Below are 20,000 nucleotides of genomic sequence, written 5' to 3'. Positions count from 1 at the left end.
AAGTTGTAGGCTAGATTTTGCTTATATATTAGATAACATTACTAGGCCATCTAGAGCACAGTGTTGGTATTCATGTTATGTAGGGCATAATGAACGCCTTAATTAATTCCAGTTCATTAAAGAAGGTTATAATTAAAAATCTTTGTACACAAATCACTAGAAACGCCACAGAATTGGCAGATCCCCTAAATCAACAATTAATCTCTTCTATTTATATTTATTTTCAGAACCAGGAAAAATAATTTCTTCGGATTTTCTTTAGCATGGTTTAATATTAACACAAAAAATACATCTAAAGTAAACCATCATTAACGCAACGATACAGGAAGCTGAATTGTCGTCATTTGAACCTTCCCTGCATTGAAAATAATGATAATAACAATAATGATGATGATGATCAAATTTACCAAATTTACCCCAGGAAGAACAAGCCCTGTCAGTTGCGGCAAGAGGGTTTTTTGGGCCGATGTTTGGGTCGCCTCCCCGCCTGGCCAGGCCTGTCGGGAACCAAAGCGACAGAGCCCGCAGAGAGTCCCGGGAATCGAACTCGCGACCACCTGATCAGTTCGACACAGCAGCCACGCACAGCTTGATGATGATGATGATGATGATGATGATGATGATGATGATGATGATGATGATGACGATGATGACGGCGATGATGACGAAGATGACGGCGATGATGATGATGATGATGATGATGACGGCGATGATGACGATGATGATGATGACGATGATGACGGCGATGATGACGAAGATGACGGCGATGATGATGATGATGATGATGATGACGGCGATGATGACGATGATGATGATGGTGATAATGATGATCATGATGACGGCGATGATGACGACGACGACGACGACGATGATGATGATAATAATAATAATTTCAACAATAATTACAATGATAGTAATACTAATAATAGAATACATAAAAAAGAAAAAATCGCCTGCCGGCAGCCAGAAGAAAATGAACATAATCCCAGCCAATTGGAAATCCTTGGCCCGGGGACGTTTCCTCCCAAACCGAAACAAACTACAAGACGTCAGCCACAACAAACGTACACGTCATTACCAACATCCAGAAACGTACATATAGTCAACTGCGTCATAAACGTATCTCTCTCTTTTTTTTTTTTTTTTTTTTTTTTTGGTAGGGGGGAAGGGGTAAGATTCTTTTTAAAGTATTTACTGGGTTGAAGGTATGACACGTGTAACAAGCGTGACGTCACTCGTTATAGGGTCCAAATCTCTCAACACATTGATTAAACATGAACAAAGTCACTAAGATTTTGAATAAGATGAATAAATGAAACAGCACACTCACCCTCCGTCCCACACGAATTGAGCATTACTCTGGTTTTACTCTCGTTCTTCTTCAAACCTACTTTAAGACTCCTTGTTCAAATCATCGAGTACATCTTGCAAGTCTTCTGTTGATTATAAAATCAAATTAATGTCATCTGATTCGGTTTAACGGCACGAAACCCCGTCCTCCTTCTCCTATCAGGAGGCTAAAACGGTGTCTCTCCCAGAGGACTTTGTAGCGTGAAATTTGATCAACCATACCCTTGGTCCAACTCGCTCGCGGTAGGGTTCGAACCTCCGTCACAGGTAGTGCCGCTATAACCCCCTTGGGCAGCGGTCATCGGTATTTCCAAACTGATTAAAATATCGGTATTTCCAAATTGATTAAAATATTCCCCCCCATAAATCTTCAAACCTTGGTCTTCCCGACTCATCTTTAAGGAAAACCCAAGCCAATGCAAGCTGTGAATAGTTTGGATGAAATCTAATCACCCTGGAATACTTTTTCTTCGACATTTATTTTTTTCTTCTTCTGTATATCTATGTGGTCGAATTACAGCATTACATTTCATATAAATATATTTTAGAACATGTATAAGACGTTTGTTCATACCCTGATTTCGTATAGATTGTTGTTCTACTGAGTCAAAGGCCTTCTCGTAATCTACGAAAACTAATCACAGACTTAGTGTAATCTGTTTTCTTAACTGATTCATTGCCCGCAGAAGGGCTACAGTGGAGTTTCCCCTTGCAAAGCCTGCCTGATCTTTGGGTGGTCGCCAGTTAAAAATTGACCTATTCTATTTGCAAAACCTCCTGAAAATCACTTCCCATGACAACATTTTCACATTGAATGAGAATCAAACAAGAAACAATGGTCTCAAACTGTCCGGAAATAGATTCGATTTGGAAGTAGGTAGAAACAACTTTGCCAACCGTGTAGTAAATGAATGGAATAAACTTCCTGCACAGGTAGTGCAATGTAGTTCAGTTCGAAGCTTTAAGAATCAGTTAGATAAATACCTAAGTAAGATGCTGTAACGATTATAATTTATCTTATATTATTTGTGTTTGTTTTGTTATCATTTGTCTGTCTGATTTTCATTTATTATTAGTTATGTCAATTTATCATAATTTACTGTTTACCTGTTTGTTTATTATTTAACTATACCTATGCATTTATTTATGTATTTTATTTGTTATTTACATTATCATAGTTTTTATTTATTGTTTTATTATCAATGTGATTTTTTTCGCATCCGACCTAAATATGGATCAAAAGGTCTCCTATCGGCATGCTCTGCCTTTGTAATCCTTTGTAATAATAAACAAGATTGCTCAATAATTACTAAGGTCCCTCTGACCTCCTGCCCTGTGAGGTAAAACCACTACAGCATTGTACCATGATTCAGGAACACTTTTTCAGTACACTGTGGATACAAACAAGGGACCAGCAAAGTGATCCTGCGAAAAGGACATGGGAGAGAGTCATCTCCCTGCCGTCCTCATTTCCATTCGGAAATGCAACCCCGAGGGGCTGGTGTTCGGTCTCCAGGCTAAGTCCAAAAATCTCTCTTTATCAACCTCAGCTTTACGTCATCCACCTTTACACACAAAGAGAGCTAACAAATGGCGAACGTCTTCTTCCTACTACAAGTACATTCAGACGGTGGGGACATAGGAGCAGTCCCACACTAATACAACGCATTAAAATTCACAATAAAAGTCTACTCTTTCTATAATCATTTTCCTGTATTTAATAGCTTCATTTATATATATTTATATATATATATATATATATATATATATATATATATATATATTCGTGAAGTAAGGAAGCAGCTTTTCTTTGATGCATGTAGAATTAAATACGACAGCATTCTGACAATTGTCAGAATGCTGTCGTATTTAATTCTACATATATATATATATATATATATATATATATATATATATATATATATATATATATATATATATATATATATATATATATATATTGTCAGTGTATTTAGGCAGGAGTTTTTCTCTAATGCATGTTTCATTAAAAGTGATGGCTAGTTGTGCATTAATAATTTTCTTAATGGTATTTTCCATATACCTTATTAAGGATTTGTTTTCCTTAGGAAGGAAATTTATGACTTGGCTGTATGTAGTCATATTAGCTAGATCGCGATTTCGGGTTCAAGACCCTTCTTCAGTAGCTATAGGGATAAGAATTAATCCAAAGATTCTAGTAAAGATCTAAGTTTTATACTAGAGTTCCTATACTTGCTAATCACTGGGGGAGGTCACCTGGTATTACGGGCAGGGACGAAATGTCACGTGCGCTAGGGAGCCTCCGGGTTTGTGTTGTGGCGGAATGTGGCGTTTTGTCTCGTAGTTGGGCGAGTGGCGTTTTGCCTCGTATTGGCGTTTGTGGTGTTATGTCTCATGTTTGTATTTGTAACGGTTTGTCTCATGCTTGGAAGGGCTCTAAGGTCTTCTGCTTGTACATTTAGGTTTGGGATCAACTCTTTAATATACAACGCTTCTAAAATTGGGAGGCGTCTATCGTCAGTACATAAATCCAAAATCTCGGTGTTTTTCTCTAGTGTCTCTCTTGCTAGTGTTATGCCGTGGGCTTCTCTTAAGTGATTTTTAGGGGCTCCAGATGTCAGGTGGTATGAGAGGCGACGGGATAACCTCATTGTCGTCATGCCAATATAGGTGGATGGGAGGGCTTCACAGTTCCCTCGTGTACATGTGAACCTATAGATGACATGTGATTTCTGAAGTTCCTTTCTCTCTTGTAGGGGGCTGTTTCTAATAAGAAGGTGGCTAGTTTTCTTAGTTTTATAATAAATCACTAGATTTAGTATTTTTTCTGGATTGACTGGTTTAATGTTTCTTTTTATAATTTGTCTCATAATGCGTTCATCTTCTTTATAAGCTGACGAAAAGGTGGATTTATAATATATGTTGATTTTCTCTTTATTTTGTTTATCATTGTTGTTGTTATGCCAGCCGTCCATTATTTTCTTTGTTTGAAAATGTATCTCTTTTTCATTGAAGCCGTTATTGATCAGGACTTGAGTGGAACGTTCGATTTCATCATGCACTTGTGTCCATGTGCTGCAGTGAGTTAGTGCTCTTCGAATATAGGCACTGATGGTAGAGTCCTTATATCTTTGAGGGCACTCACTGGATCCATTAAGGCAGTGTCCAGGGTTAGTGGGTTTTGTGTACACTGTTGTATTAAAAGAATTTTCATTTTGTTTCACTAAGAGGTCGAGGAAGGGTAAAGCTCCGTCAATGCTATCTTCCATAATAAGGTATATGGAAAATACCATTAAGAAAATTATTAATGCACAACTAGCCATCACTTTTAATGAAATATATATATATATATACAGTATGTATATATATATATTATATATATATATATATATATATATGTATATGTATGTATATATATATATATATGAGAGTCTAGAGGAAGTTGAAGAGTATAATTATTTAGACCAGATGGTGAAGGTGATGAAAGATAATGATAATGATATAAAAAGACGCTTTACAATTGGTTGGAAAGTGTTTAGTAAATCCTGAGAGGCTCTCTACCTTTACGTTGAAACATAAAGTTTACAATCAATGCATTTTGCCAGCAATAATCTACGGGTGTGAGACTTGGAAACTAACAAAGGCAATGGAAACAAAACTAAGGACAGCACAGAGGAGAATGGAGAGATCAATGATGGGAATAACGCTGAGAGACCGAAAAAGAGCAAGTTGGGTGAGAGAGCAGACTAGAGTGAAAGATATTGTGGAGGCGGTAAAAGAGAGGAAGTGGAATTGGGCAGGTAAGTTAATGCGAACGACTGATGAGCGATGGAGCAAGTGTGTTACTGAGTGGACGCCGCAAGATGGGAAGCGTGGAAGAGGGAGACCAGACAGAAGGTGGAGAGACGAAATTAAGAAGTTTGCAGGAGTGACGTGGCAGAGGTTGGCGCGGTCGTGTGAATCATGGAATGCTATGAAGGAGGCCTTTGTTCAGCAGTGGACTCAGGATGGCTGATTTGATTGATTGATTATATATATATATATATATATATATATATATATATATATATATATATATATATATATATATGTATGTATATGTATATCAGCAGGTTGGCCTCCTCGAGTTTTTCGATGTTGATGGCTTAGAATTAAAGTGAATTGTGGTTGGTAAATATATATATGTATATATACATATATATATATATATTTATGTATATATATATATATATATATGTATACATATGTATATATATGTATATATATATATATATATATATATAAATATATATATATATATATTTTTTTTTTTTTTTTTTTTTTTTTTTAAGATAGATATCTTGCTGTCTCCCGTAAGCTTGTTATTTTCTGGTCTTGTTAATACTTTTAACTTTCCGAGTAGTTTCCTTTATATGATTTAAGTTTCTCTTTCTTCTCTCTAATGTCTGCGTTTCATTGATAAGCTGGTGCATTTCAGATCTATTTCGTCTTCCTTTGATTGATTCTGCTTGTTTGTTTGTTTACTTTTTCTTTCTATTAAATCACTTATTAATTTCACTAAGGATTTTGGTACATCCTGCCTTCCCTGTTAATTCCATAATGATACCCAATAAATAATAATTCACATTTTCAATGATGTCCTCCTTAATTCTTATTTACTTTTTTTTTTCTTCTTCTTTTTCCATCTGAAATTTCTTCTTATCCATAATTTTCGCAAAGTTTATTTTCGTCTTGATGACTTGTTTATTTCAGTTCTGAAACTGAATTAAACTGTGCACCCTGACATTCAGTAGTCACTATTTTTATGAAACATTAAAATATTGCTAAGGTTGCAGCTGTCATTTCCTAATGTGAAGCTTATTGATATTACTACTACTACTACTACTACTACTACTACTACTAGTCATAATAATAATAATAATAATAATGATAATAATAATAATAATAACAATAATAATAATAATAATAATAATAATAATAATAATAATAATAATAATAATAATAATAATAATAATAATAATAATAATAATAATAATAATAATAATGATGATGATAAAAACAAAAATAATACATACATACATATACCAAAGGTTAATAATAACAATAATAATGATGATAATGATAAAAACAATGATAATAATAATAATAACAACAATAATAATAACAACGACAATAATAATAACTATTGTTATTATCATTATTACGATAAAAACATTAACAAAACAACAGCAATGATAAAGATAACACCGCCCATCTACGCCATCAAGCACTCCGACTCTGCCGGCGATAAGTCCAAGGAAAGATAGTTTACGTTTCATACGATAATCTTCGACGTTTCGGATGCGGACCGTGCACATCCACAGGAGAGGATTGGGGGGGAGGGAGGGGCACGTGGCCTGTGGCCTAGATTCCGACACAATCATATGATAGTGTCACCCCTGTCACCCAATGACACACTTGGCTCAGTGTTTACATTAGCGTCTGAGTTTTAATTCGGGAGAGAAGGAAGTCTCCCTGATTGATGAGGTCATAACTGTTGACTAATTTCTACAACCTAGATGTTTAATTTAGGTTTGTTTGGATTCCAACCCCTCTGGAGGATCTTGCAAGATAACTTCGCCTTGCCAAAGTTTCTGGTCTGACCAATTTGGGTTTAGGTGTCACTTGATTAAAGTAAATATAAGAAGAATTTTACTACATGCCAGGTCGCAATGGAACCCCTCAATAATTCGGGAGACGCTGATGACGATAGCTAATGTGTTGCATAAGAGAAGGTAGAAGGTCAACCGGAGATTAACGTTGATGAAATGAAGTTAACAAGTGGATATTAACTGCGAAGTGAAGAACAACTAGATTCTAGATAGGCGGGAAAGAGTTGGGTTTAGGTAAAGGAAACTTGGAGGAAACATAGATTATACAATCAATTGCGAAGTGAAGAACAACTAGATTCTAGATAGGTGGGGAAAGACTTGTGTTTAGGTAAAGGAAACTTGGAAGAAACATAGATTATACAATCAATTGTCTTTAAAAGTAAGAAGTAATAAAATTATTAATATCAACATTAAAAATATGAAAAGGCACACAGTGAACATAGCTTAAAAAGGAAAAAAATATGGTCGAATTGTTACCAATAATTAACATGAAGAATACGAGAAAAATATAAATACATCTTTTTTAGAAGCTCTGCCAAGAGATTCGAACCCCGACCTGCGTGGAGTTTCTAGAATGTTCAATCTGTCTTAAACATACACATATATACATATTCATACTCGACAATATCTAAAGAACATTGCCCAACAGACATTCCATCACCGTCGGAAGAGGCACACGTACATTAACGGTGGCCGCACACTAGCATTTCTTAATAGTATGCTACTTACTTTTGCTACTTCGAGTAGAAACAACATCCAGTTACGGTATTTTGTTTTTCAACTTTCCAAATGTTAACTCTTGCGCTATATAATCGTAATGACAAGCTGAATGACGAACTATGAGAAGTTAAACCTAAAATACAAATGTTAGACACATTGTTGAGACGTTCTTGCGGAATACTAGAATAGTGTAACTGAAGTTGTTCCTATTCAAACGAAATAGCAAAAAGCAAGTAGCATGCTAGCCTAATGTGCCGCCACAGCAACGCGCACCGAGACATCTACGAAATCAACACAAAACACACTAATCGTCCAACATGTCTGGACACTCATTAGATAGGCCCTCATTCTCTTTCTAAAAAAAATAAATAAGAAAAAATAAATACATAAATTAAATAAATAACGAGTCTATGACCCCACAAAGATTACCTATGGGCAATGGAAGACTCAAAGAAAAAGCAGGACTCTGAAAAGCCTTGTGGCCATTCAGACGATCAAAAGATCTACCCGTAGGTGCACAGACCTGACAAGGTCTCTTTCAGTGCGTCGACATTTTTTTTTTTTTTTAGAAGCTCTGCCACGGGATTCGAACCCTGACCCGTGCGTCCATAATCACGAGGTCAAGACGCTAGCAACCGTGCTACGTGTGATGGTTCAAAAGAGCTGTACAAGTCCCCGACCACGCTTCACGTAACATCAGAAGATCTTGTCTCATTTTCATCCGAGCCCTCCGACAAGTTGTGTATGCACAGTATACCGTATACATTACACCGTATTAATATATATATATATATATATATATATATATATATATATATATATATATACATATGTATATATATATATATATATATATATATATATATATATATATATAAATGCTGCACTTTGTTCACAGTGTTTATTGTTAACATGCGTTACTCTGCAACATTAACTAGCATCTCTCCTTCAACTGTGCTGTTATACTTCTGAAGGTGTTGTCAAGCACCACAAATTCAGTTTCCTCTTAACCCATTACTGAATTATTTTCAAGATATACCCAGCAGTGTGGCGGGGATCGGGGATGACTCTTCATCCGGGAGGTGTTGAGATGGGTGGGACGTTGGTGAAAGACCATTTGGTATGTATGAATGTATTTATGTACGTAAACATGTACGTATGTATATATGCACAAGTATCACAAATCACACGTGACTACACCGTTATGCTGATTACCACAGGGAAAAGAAAAGTTCTTGGAATCCGAGCGCTTTCGTGACATTTGTTCACATCTTCAAGGATTACAATAGAATGAATAAGTACAGAGTAAGATGAATAAAGACGTATGTATATATGTATGTACGTATGTTTCCATGTATGTACATATGTACGTACGTGAGTTGTTCTATGTTGGTTGGAGGCGTTGGAGATCATTTATCTTTTGTGTTCTTTTCTTTATTGCGTCGCCTCCGTGACTAGCGTTTTCCATCTGAGGTGACGAAGAATATGGTTGCGATTTCCAACATTATTTTACAATTTATAATTCTAAACATCTTCTGCTTGTTGATTTACAAATATTTGCATTACAGAACTAAGTATGGACACTTAGTATTTATTTAAACTCTATATAATCTTATATATACAAGGAGCGCTGAATTATAATAAGTAATATAATCTATATGGTTGAATCTGCCGGTTGAGAATACAAGTGTTCTAGGCGGTTGAACCTCAGGGCAAACCAAGTGGACCGCGGGTCAGATCACACAATAGGTGGTCCGTTGAAGTTTGCTGATACCTCCAAGGTGTGACGTAGAGTAGCCAGTGCATGCACGTGTGCACACACTAGTATAGAATAATTCTCAAGAGCAAGTAAAAAAAAAACATACCGGCATTTCTTGCAGGATACATGTATGCATGTATGTATGTAATATGTATGTATATATATCCCCGTACAGTTAACTCGCCACCCACGCTACCCTATTTGATCTACGCACTACTAAAAACCTACAGATCACAAAAATTCCCTCATTAATTCACTGAAATCCTAAATTTCCATTTACCAGAATAAAATAGCCTGTAGCTAATCAGAACAGAATTTCTAGATTGAAAGAGAAACGCAGTTAGATAAACTAGAAACCAGTTTTCAGTGGATTATTTTCGTTCTTACCTCAGCATCTTGACAAAACGGTGATGCTTCGATTCTCCAAGCCGTTCTCGCTTTACAAAGGATTACAAACGAGAAGCATCCCGACAGGAGACCTTTTGGTCCATAACTAGGTCGGTCGCGACCTTGTGTTTGCATGGATAATTAATCTTTCGTGTCCTTCTGTTCTTCTGTGAGGATATGACGTATTTAGACAAAGCTCTTCCGTTTTCTTTTGGGTTCTGTTGTCGAAGTTATTTTTGGTTTATTTGTTGCGTTTTGACTCATGTCTGGAAAAAGAAAATATATATATGGGGCAGACTTCTATGATTGGTGATTAATACACACTCAAAAAAATATATATTGAATGAAATATAATAATATAAAATATATGAATAAATAAATCAATAAATACATGAATTAACAAATCAATAAATGAAAAAATAAATACATTAATAGTTAAATAGGTACATAAACAAATACTAGTCACATATACTATTGTCTAGCCTCATTTATCACCTCTACAATATGACTCAAATTCTTCTGACCCGCAGGAAAGAAAAAACTGGTTATCTCTGGTGAAATAATCCTCCTTAAAAAACTGTACATCTTTGCTGAATAAAATCACCTGACGGCAGCAAGAATCAATAGTAATATAAAACGAAAGCGAAAGGATGCTTCGAATACATAATTATCTTACCTAGTTGCTACTTAGTAATTTGCTGTAATAATTTTTTCTACAATCTATCTGCCCACTACTTGCCAATCGTACAAAATCTGTTAGACAAGAAACACGTAAGAAAAATACGTTAATCTCTTATCGTAAGTTTTGTAGCCATGAAGATACACAAGCCTATCCATCGACATGCTAGGTAGAAACAAGGTGTAATCGAAGATAACGGTTTTTCGTTTCAAAATGTTTAGTAACAGTTTATGAGCTCGCTAGTCCTCGACATTTTGAAAGTAAAAAAGAACAACCTTATTTAGAATATTCCTTTACTTTTTCCCGCCTATACTATGTGTCAATCACTGATAAATGATATGTATATACTTACAACCAATATGTGATATATTTCACTTGGGAGAATATTCGCTCAATCTTCTTGTCGGTAATAACAGAAACTTGGCGAACAAGCGACATGACGTCATAATCCTCGGACGACCGTCAAATCGAATTTCTTTGTTTTTATAAATATTTGTTACAAAGATTACATAAAGCTTCACTGGACTATTTTGCATTTGTCTATTCTAGAAAATTGTAATAATATATTTTTGTGTTGATATTTCAGTCATGAATTAAGTCCGCACATTCTTACTTGTACTTTGTAATAATACATCTAAAAAAAATTGTAAACGCAAATGATAATTGTAAACATTTGTTTTTCTTACCGATTCGATATGCGTGATGCAATCTAAAATAATAATATCCTCTCACTCAAGTCCATTAATAAGTATTCACAATTTAAAATGAATAAATAAATAAATAAATAAATTTAATTCGTTGAGTTGCCAAGTACTATTATATACTTGAATATCTGAATTTAAGTTACAGTCGACTTCACTGTCTAAGTAATGATGAGTCTGCACAATTTGAGATATGAAATAGGACACCACTGTTAACTGTAGTAGTCGTACAATGAATACCAAAAGTAATGTTGAATGTTCACGATGACAATGAGAATAAAAACTAATTAAACAAACCCAGCAATATCAGAGTAGAAGTATTAACAAGCACGTTGTCACATAGATACACTTTCTCTATTAGGAGTTTTTAAATTTCGCAACGTAAAATCACAATTCCTGCTTCCTACGCAGTTTCCCTTCAAGGCTGTGTCCATCTAGTGAGGTGGAGAGGGTCAAGTGGAGTGGGAATGTGAGGTGGAGAGGAATGATGAGGTGGATCGGTAAAAGTTACTTACAGAGATTTTAAACGAGAGATACAATTTCAACTTATCTCCTCGTTATCTCCAAACACCTTCCACCCAACCTCACCCTTTCCTCCTCCACCTAAAAATAATGTCCTCACGTACACCCACAATTCACCAGCTCTTCTATCCATGAATTGAGTGATGATAACCGTTCTCCTTCCTGTTTTCCCCACATAATATAGGCTACTGACTGACAGATAGACAGATAGATATATACAAATATAGAAAACAGAGATTTCTAAAGATAGAAAGATAGAACTGGACCCTAACCATTGACCCCCATACCCACACTCTATAGACAATATGAAGTCCACACAAGCCCAAGGAAAGTCAAATAATATAAACAGCAAAGCATAAGAGCCTGAACAATGGGCTCGCTGCATATCCAAACCAGCAAATGCTGCGTCACTGATACAAACTCTTATCTGGCCGACCAAATACGTTAAACTTCGGTTGTATAACTGTAAGTATAAGTGCACACGTGCATATACAAACATGCATATCTTACATGTATTATACACGACTCGATGGAACGGTGGTAGAGTTACCGGCTGCCACTACGGTGGTCCAAGTTCGAATCCTGCCCAGGGCTGAAAACATTTCAGCATCGCTGCGCTGCGGGTCGTTACTCCAATTCTTGTAGGCGGGGAGTTGCGGGTGTGTGTACGTGAAAGGCATTACGCATAGATCGGTCATATACAAACTCTGAGCTCTCTTCCGGTAGGGAAATAGCTGTCGATCATGAGTCCAACACGTGACCCAAGACCATGGTTAAGCAGAGTACATACACACACACACACACACACACACACATATATATATATATATATATATATATATATATATATATATATATATATATGTATATATGTATATATATATGTATGTATATATATATCTATATTGGGGGGTTTTCCGTATACATCAAATCTGAAAGACCTTTTATTTCTGTAAACCATCACAAGGAAAGGCAAATGATTATTTTCTTGTTTCCATGGTGAATTTGATACAAGGGACCAGGGAATTAAGTTTAGACAAGAAATATATTAGATCATATGTATATGTATATATATATATATATATATATATATATATATAAATATATATATATATATATATATATATATATATATATATACATATATATACGTATGTTTCGGACGCGGTTAGTACTAAACGAGTTTTTAGTTAGAGGGCAGGATAGATAAGATGGGGGAGAGGGAGAGGGCCTGTTTGAAGCTTACGTATATTTGTAGCGAGGACAGAGGAGGAGGGGAGATAAAGTGCCAAAAATAGCCAGCGATGCAAAAGATAGGACGTGATCGTGAGCGAAATCATGAGCACACAGTAGCACTGCCAAGGTGGCCTTTACATGGGAAGGAAGAGGGAGCAGGTTGGTGACGGGTATGGAGAAAGAAAAGAAGCAACATAATAGGTTAAGTCACTGACACTTTGTCGCGCCCGAGTTAAGTTTGAGTTCTCGGTTCGACCACGTTTCAATTTCCAATATATGCCTCCTTTGAGCTTCTCAGTCTCGATTGTGATATCAATGAATTAAAAGTGATTTGTGTTTGAAAAAGATATATATATATATATATATATATCTTTATCTTTTATATATATATATATATATATATATATATATATATAATAGATACATATTCTATTGATTTGGGCGGTGGCCCATACAGTGTAGAATTTAACTAACCATGCCTTTGGTCCAACTTGGCGGCGGCAAGGTTTGAATTCCCGTCAGCTCAATCTCCGCCGCAAGTAGCGGCCAGTGAGCATTATATATATATATATATATATATATATATATATATATATATATATATATATATATATATATATATATATATATATATATGTATTTATAAATATATATATATATATATATATATATATCAGATAATTTTTATGACCGTCGCGCAGAGGATACGAACCTGCTGCTTTGGGACCGAAGAGGCACCATCGCCGCTCGCCTTAGACTACTCGATCACTGATGATTAAACCTGTGTGAACTCAGAACCTAAAAGGTTCCCGAGATGGGGATAGTCGCTAACTGCAACCCAAATTCCCGTTTCCATCACACAGCCAATCACACCGGAACGAATCACTATCATGTTTATCGCCATTCTAACCATATGGTTAGCTACTAGGGCGGTGGGCAGGGTGCAGGGATGACCCGTCATCCAGGAGGTGCTCAGATGAGAGGAAGGGTGGGAGGGGTGTGGAGGGTATTTAGGGATGAAATGGGTGGGAGTGTTTTTATGCCTTTCCCTTTTTGGCTACCTCCCTTGGAAGGGGGAAAAAGCCTTGGTATATGTATGCTAACCATATGAGAAATTCGCTGGTGAACAGCAACATCAATCAGATCATTTTTATGACCGTCGCACAGAGGATTCGAACCTGCGGTCATAAAAATTATATATATATATATATATATATATATATATATATATATATATATAAGAAAGGGTAGTGAATGGTGGGATGAGGAAACAAAGAATGTTGTAGAAGAGAAGAAGCGAGCTTTCACAGATTGGTTACAAAATAGGATGAGGGAGTCATATGAGAGGTACAAAGAAAAGAAAAGAGAAGTAAAGCAAAAGGTAAAGGAGGCAAAGAGGAGAGCAGATGTGAAATGGGGTAAGAGTTTGACAGAAAATTAATTTTAAAAGTAATAAAAATATATTTTGGAAAGAAATTAAGAGAGGAAGAGGAGGCGAATCAAGTAGAGAAGAAAAGGTAAAAGGTGCAGATGGAGAGATGATAATGGAAGAGAAGGCAGTAAGGGGAAGATGGGCAGAATATTTTAGGGAGTTGCTAAATGTGAAGGAGGATAGGGAAGGAAAGATTGCTGCAGTGGGAAGTGCGAAGAAAATGAGTGTGATGAATGAGGAGAATGGAGGAGAAATAAGGAAGGATGAGGTGAAGGCAGTTGTTAAGATGATGAAAGCAGGTAAGGCACCTGGTCTGGATGGATGCCATGCGGAATGTCTGAAAAAAGGAGGTACAGTGATGGTGGACTGGTTGGTGAGGTTATTTAATGTTTGTTGGAGAGAGGGTAGAGTGCCGGAGGACTGGAGGAGTGCCTGTATAGTTCCTCTTTACAAGGGAAAAGGGGACAAGTGTGAATGTAGTAGTTTCAGAGGGATTAGCTTGTTGAGTGTAGTTGGGAAGGCTTATGGGAGGATCTTGATTGAGAGGATTAGGAGAGGATCTTGATTGAGAGGATTAGGAGAGGAACAGAGGGAGTAATTGGTGAGGAACAGTGTGGGTTTAGGACAGGTAGGGTTTGTGTAGATCAGATTTTTGTGGTAAGACAGATATGTGAGAAAGCTATAGGAAAGGGGAAGGATGTTTTTTGGGCTTTTATGAATCTGGAAAAGGCTTATAAAAGGGTAGACAGGAAGGCACTGTGGGAGGTACTGCAGATATATGGAATAGGAGGAAAGCTTCTCGTAGCTGTCAGGAGTTATTATGAGAGTAGTAGAGCTTGTGTCAGGATTGGAAATGGAGAGTGAGTGGTTCGAGGTAAAGGTGAGACTTTGTCAAGGATGCATTATGTCGCCCTGGCTGTTCAACTTACACATGGATGGGGTGGTGCGAGAGGTAAATGCAAGGGTAGTGGGCAAGGGATTTGAGATGGTTAAAGAAAATGGAGAAAAGTGGGAGGTGAGCCAGCTGTTGTTTGCGGACGACACTGCGCTTGTGGCAGGATCGGAGGAGGGATTGAGGAAGTTGGTGGCAGAGTTTGGGAGAGTATGTGATAGAAGAAAGCTAAAGATAAATGTGGGTAAAAGTAAGGTGATGAGATGTACAAGGGGTGAAAGTGGCAGTAGACTGGAAGTGAGCATTAAGGGAGAGCGACTGGAGGAAGTGGATAGTTTTAGATACTTGGGTGCAAATGTGGCAGGGAAAGGTGGAGTGAAAGTGGAGGTAGAATGTAGATTGAGAGAAGCGAGTAAATGCCTTGGTGGATTAAAGAGTGTAATGAGGAATAGACATTTGGGAATGGATGCTAAGAGGAGACTATTTGAAGGAGTGATTGTGCCAACAGCACTGTATGGGGCAGAAACATGGAGCATAAGAGAAGAAGAGACAAGGAGTTTGAAAGTGTTTGAGATGAGGTGTCTGAGAAGTATGATGGGGGTTACTAGGCTAGATAGAGTGAGAAATGAGGAGGTGAGGAGGAGAACAGGGGTGGAAAAGGAGCTGGGAGATAGGGTTGATGAAAGAATATTAGGATGGTTTGGACACATGGAAAGAATGAGTGAAGAAAGACTAGTAAAAGAGGTGTGGAAGGCAGATGTGGAGGGAGTGAACATGAGGGGACGTCCTAGGATGAGGTGGATGGATGGGGTGAAGGGGGCTTTGGGGAAGAGGGGAATGTCTGTTGAGGAAGGACGGGAGAGGACAGAAGACAGGGGTGAATGGATGATGTTGCGATAGCATGAGGTGGAATGGGCGGGTGGATGGGGGGTGAGGTAGTATGTGTGAGCAAATTTTGACGCAGCCCGAAGGGATTTCTCCCCGTCCTCTCATTTTATGCAAGGGGGGACGGAGAGGGGGGGTCGCCGATTTAATGAAGCGGCCTTGCTGTGGATGTGCTGTGTCTTGCGACACTGCTTCTGACCCAGGGCAGTGGACAAGGTGCAGGGAAGACCCGTCATTCAGGAGGTGCTAAGATAAGAGGGAGGGTGGAGGGGTGTGGAGTGTATTCAGGGACAGAATGGGTGAGAATGATTTTGTGCCTTTTCCTTTTTGGATACCTCACTTGTAAGGGGGAAAAAGCCTTGACATATGTATGTATATTATATATATATATATATATATATATATATATATATATAAATATATATATATATATATATATATATATATATATGTGTGTGTGTGTGTGTGTGTGTGTGTGTGTGTGTGTGTGTGTGTGTGTGTGTAATGTTGGCCTCGAGTCACCCTCGATGTTGATGGCTTAGAATTAAAGTGTATTGTGATTGAATATATATATATATATATATATATATATATATATATATATATATATATATATATATATATATATATATATATATAGAATGAGGTACGTTGCATAGGGCAATTTTTGGGGGGATAGTTTCAGTTGTATTGGATTTGGTGGGCGCGGTTAGATAATTAGATGTTAGGTTACTCTAGGTTAATATAGGGGAGGGTAGGTTAGGTTAGGGTTGGTTAGGGAAGATTAGGTGAAGGTAAAATTGGTTAGATTATAGATTTGGGTAGGACAAGGTATGGTAGGTTAGGGTAGGTTAGGTTAGATTAGGGTCGTGTTGAGTTAGGCTTTTGTAACAAGTACTGATAATTGTAGATCTGTTGTTCGTAATCTACATTAGGTACGGTGAGACAAACGAGGTGAGGTTTCGTTAATTTACTGTCTTCGTCTTCTCTGGTGTACAATCACGGAGCAACTCGGAAGGTTGCCAAATTCTATTTACAGGCACAAGTGGTTGTTGCCACTTCACTTATTCAAGATTATTTTTCCTATATCTACAATGTACAATGCATGGACTGAGTCTGGACACTCAGTATCCATGTATGGGATAATATTTACACAAAAAAGGAAACATAAAATAAATATGCTGAAATGCTGATAAAGAAATGCTGATCTTGTAGACTGGCAATGTTGGACGCAGATGTCTCGGTCGCTTGACCGGATGTCCTGTTGAGGTCAAGAAGCTCTTGTCCCCTCTGGCCACAGATCTTACCACAATGGCGGGTCCCTTGGGAATTGTCTGAAGACGTCAGACGTTCCTTCTCGCGTGCGTGCGCACGCGAGACATCTAAAGCAGCGTTTCCCAAACTTTTCCGACCATAGCACCCCCTGTTGTCATGTCTAAGCAGTCCAGCACCCCTATCTTGTTATTAGAAGGATAAAAGAAAGTGAAATGTACTGCTTGATGATTTATTTTCTTGGTTCCTTAGAACTGAAACGAATTGACAATATTGTTTTTAGAAGAAATAAGAACACCCTAACAAAAATAAAATAGCATGGGAAAAGCCAAATATGCACAACTAAGTAATCAATGATACATATATCAATGTGATTTTTGTGTGCATCACTTCCCAGCACCCCCTATAATTGATTTTAGGACCCCACGTTGGGAAACGCTGATCTAAAGGATTGATTCTTGCCTTCAATAATTTTGCACATAATATCTTGAGAAATAACACCATAAATATATTTACCCTTGATTTTCTTTCAATACGATTTCTCTAAAAAGTAAAAACAAAGTATCTAAGCAGAGCACCCTTTCTTTGTGTTTTGGTTTTGATGTCTCCGGGAGCAACAACCATAAAATAAATCAAACATAATAGTCCAAATATAAATGAGAAATAGGCCCATGTTGACAGTCTTCTACCTATCTATCTATATACAAAAGACTTTCCCCCCCCCTTATACGGGAGGTAGCCAAGTCAAAAGCCACGCACCCAGTCCCACATATTCCACTCCCATCCACCACACTCGACCCCTTCTCATCTTAGCTCCTCGTGGATGAAGGGATGATCATCCCCGTCTCCTGTCCTCTACCCTGGATCAGAAGCAGTGCAGCAAGACACAGTACATCCTCACTAAGGCCACTTCACTTAATCGGCGACCCCTCTCTCTCTATGTCCCCTCTTGCAGAAAATAGAGAAGACGGGGGGGAGAAATCCCTTCAGGCTGCGTCAAGATATCACTTTCACATAACAACTCCCTAACTCCCCTATCTCCCTACCCACTCCCTTACTTACATCAAGGTCTTATCTATACACAGCCATCCTCCGCTCATTCCAATCTCCTGCCTTCTCCCCTCCTTAACGAGAGAAATAAACAAGAAGATCCGACTTTGTTGTAGCCATATACTGATTTTGTAACGCGTCGAAAACCCCTGAAAAACATATTTCATCGACTTTAAGCCTCTCCAAACTATTCCAGTCATCTGTGTGAGGCTCATTTTACACGTATCGACTTTTCGCCGTTCACTGTCCACGGCACGACGTCGTGCTTTCAAATAAAAAATGGTGTCAATGGGCGTTTTCCTACGTCAAGACAACGACCACGTGTGAGAAACGTACATAGACACCCATGGTTACTTAGGAGCACGGCGTCGTGTCGTGGATAGCACACGGCGAAAAGTCGATACGTGTGAAACGAGCCTGAGGGGCACTGGCTCAGAACTTACTATGGGAGTACCTCAGGGCTCACACCAAGAACCCTCCACATAACCATCGTCAATTCGTCTGAACTTCCTTAATATTTTCTTCGTTAAAGTTGTTAACCAATCTGCCTGTAATATTTACACTTTGCTGAATTAGAATATTTTTTTCCACATATCTATTCCGATAAGATTTTCAATTTATTAACCGGTGACGCTTTTGTTCTCGAACGAATTTTCGCCAAGTTAAAATGAATGGACTGAACAAATAAACTCGGAAGCGTCGTTTTAAAACTTCATCCCCATGAACGTATTTGAACATCAAAACGTAACCATGTACGTCGCACGCTTACACACAACACAATTACACATGTACACATACACACACGGGACAGAGAGAGAGAGAGAGAGAGAGAGAGAGAGAGAGAGAGAGAGAGAGAGAGGGGGGGGAGGGGGGCGAGACAGACAGATAGAGAGAAAGAGCGGTCACATTCAAAATAATTATATCATCCATGCACACAAAAAAATTACTTCCTTGATCTAATTCGTTCTTCTGGAAAACTGCCTTTGCGTGATCACGTGACGCAATGCCAGACAGAACGACCAATTATCACGCTGCAGTGGCACTGTAAACATGACGTTTTCCTCAGGGAAAGAAGCGCTGGAGCACTCCAGGCAAAGATTTCGCTTTGACTTCAGAGGCGACCTCCAGGGCAGAACTGATCACCTCTTTGACCCCCCCCCCCAAAAAAAAAAAAAAAAAAAAAAAACTTCCAATCACCAAAAAGCAGAATTTTTACTAACTTCATTGGCTACATACTTAGAAAATTTACATCTAGATTTTATAGGTAAGCCAAGATAAACCTGATTAGAAATCAAAGTCAAATTTTATTTTCTAGTGGTAGAAAGCATTGGCAAGAGCCGGCGAAAAGTTTTTAGAAGAGCAACTTTTAGGAATCTCTTTGCCTAAACGCCAGACGATTTTTTTCTTTTCTTTTTTGCGGGGGGGGGGGACTTCTAGTAAGTAGGGGTAACTGACTCAAAAAGG

This window comes from Oratosquilla oratoria, chromosome 41 (assembly GCF_046742065.1).
Source record: "Oratosquilla oratoria isolate Oo_2021 chromosome 41, ASM4674206v1, whole genome shotgun sequence".
In the NCBI taxonomy this organism is placed as follows: Eukaryota; Metazoa; Arthropoda; class Malacostraca; order Stomatopoda; family Squillidae; genus Oratosquilla; species Oratosquilla oratoria.
Note: the sequence above shows the minus strand (reverse complement) of the source record.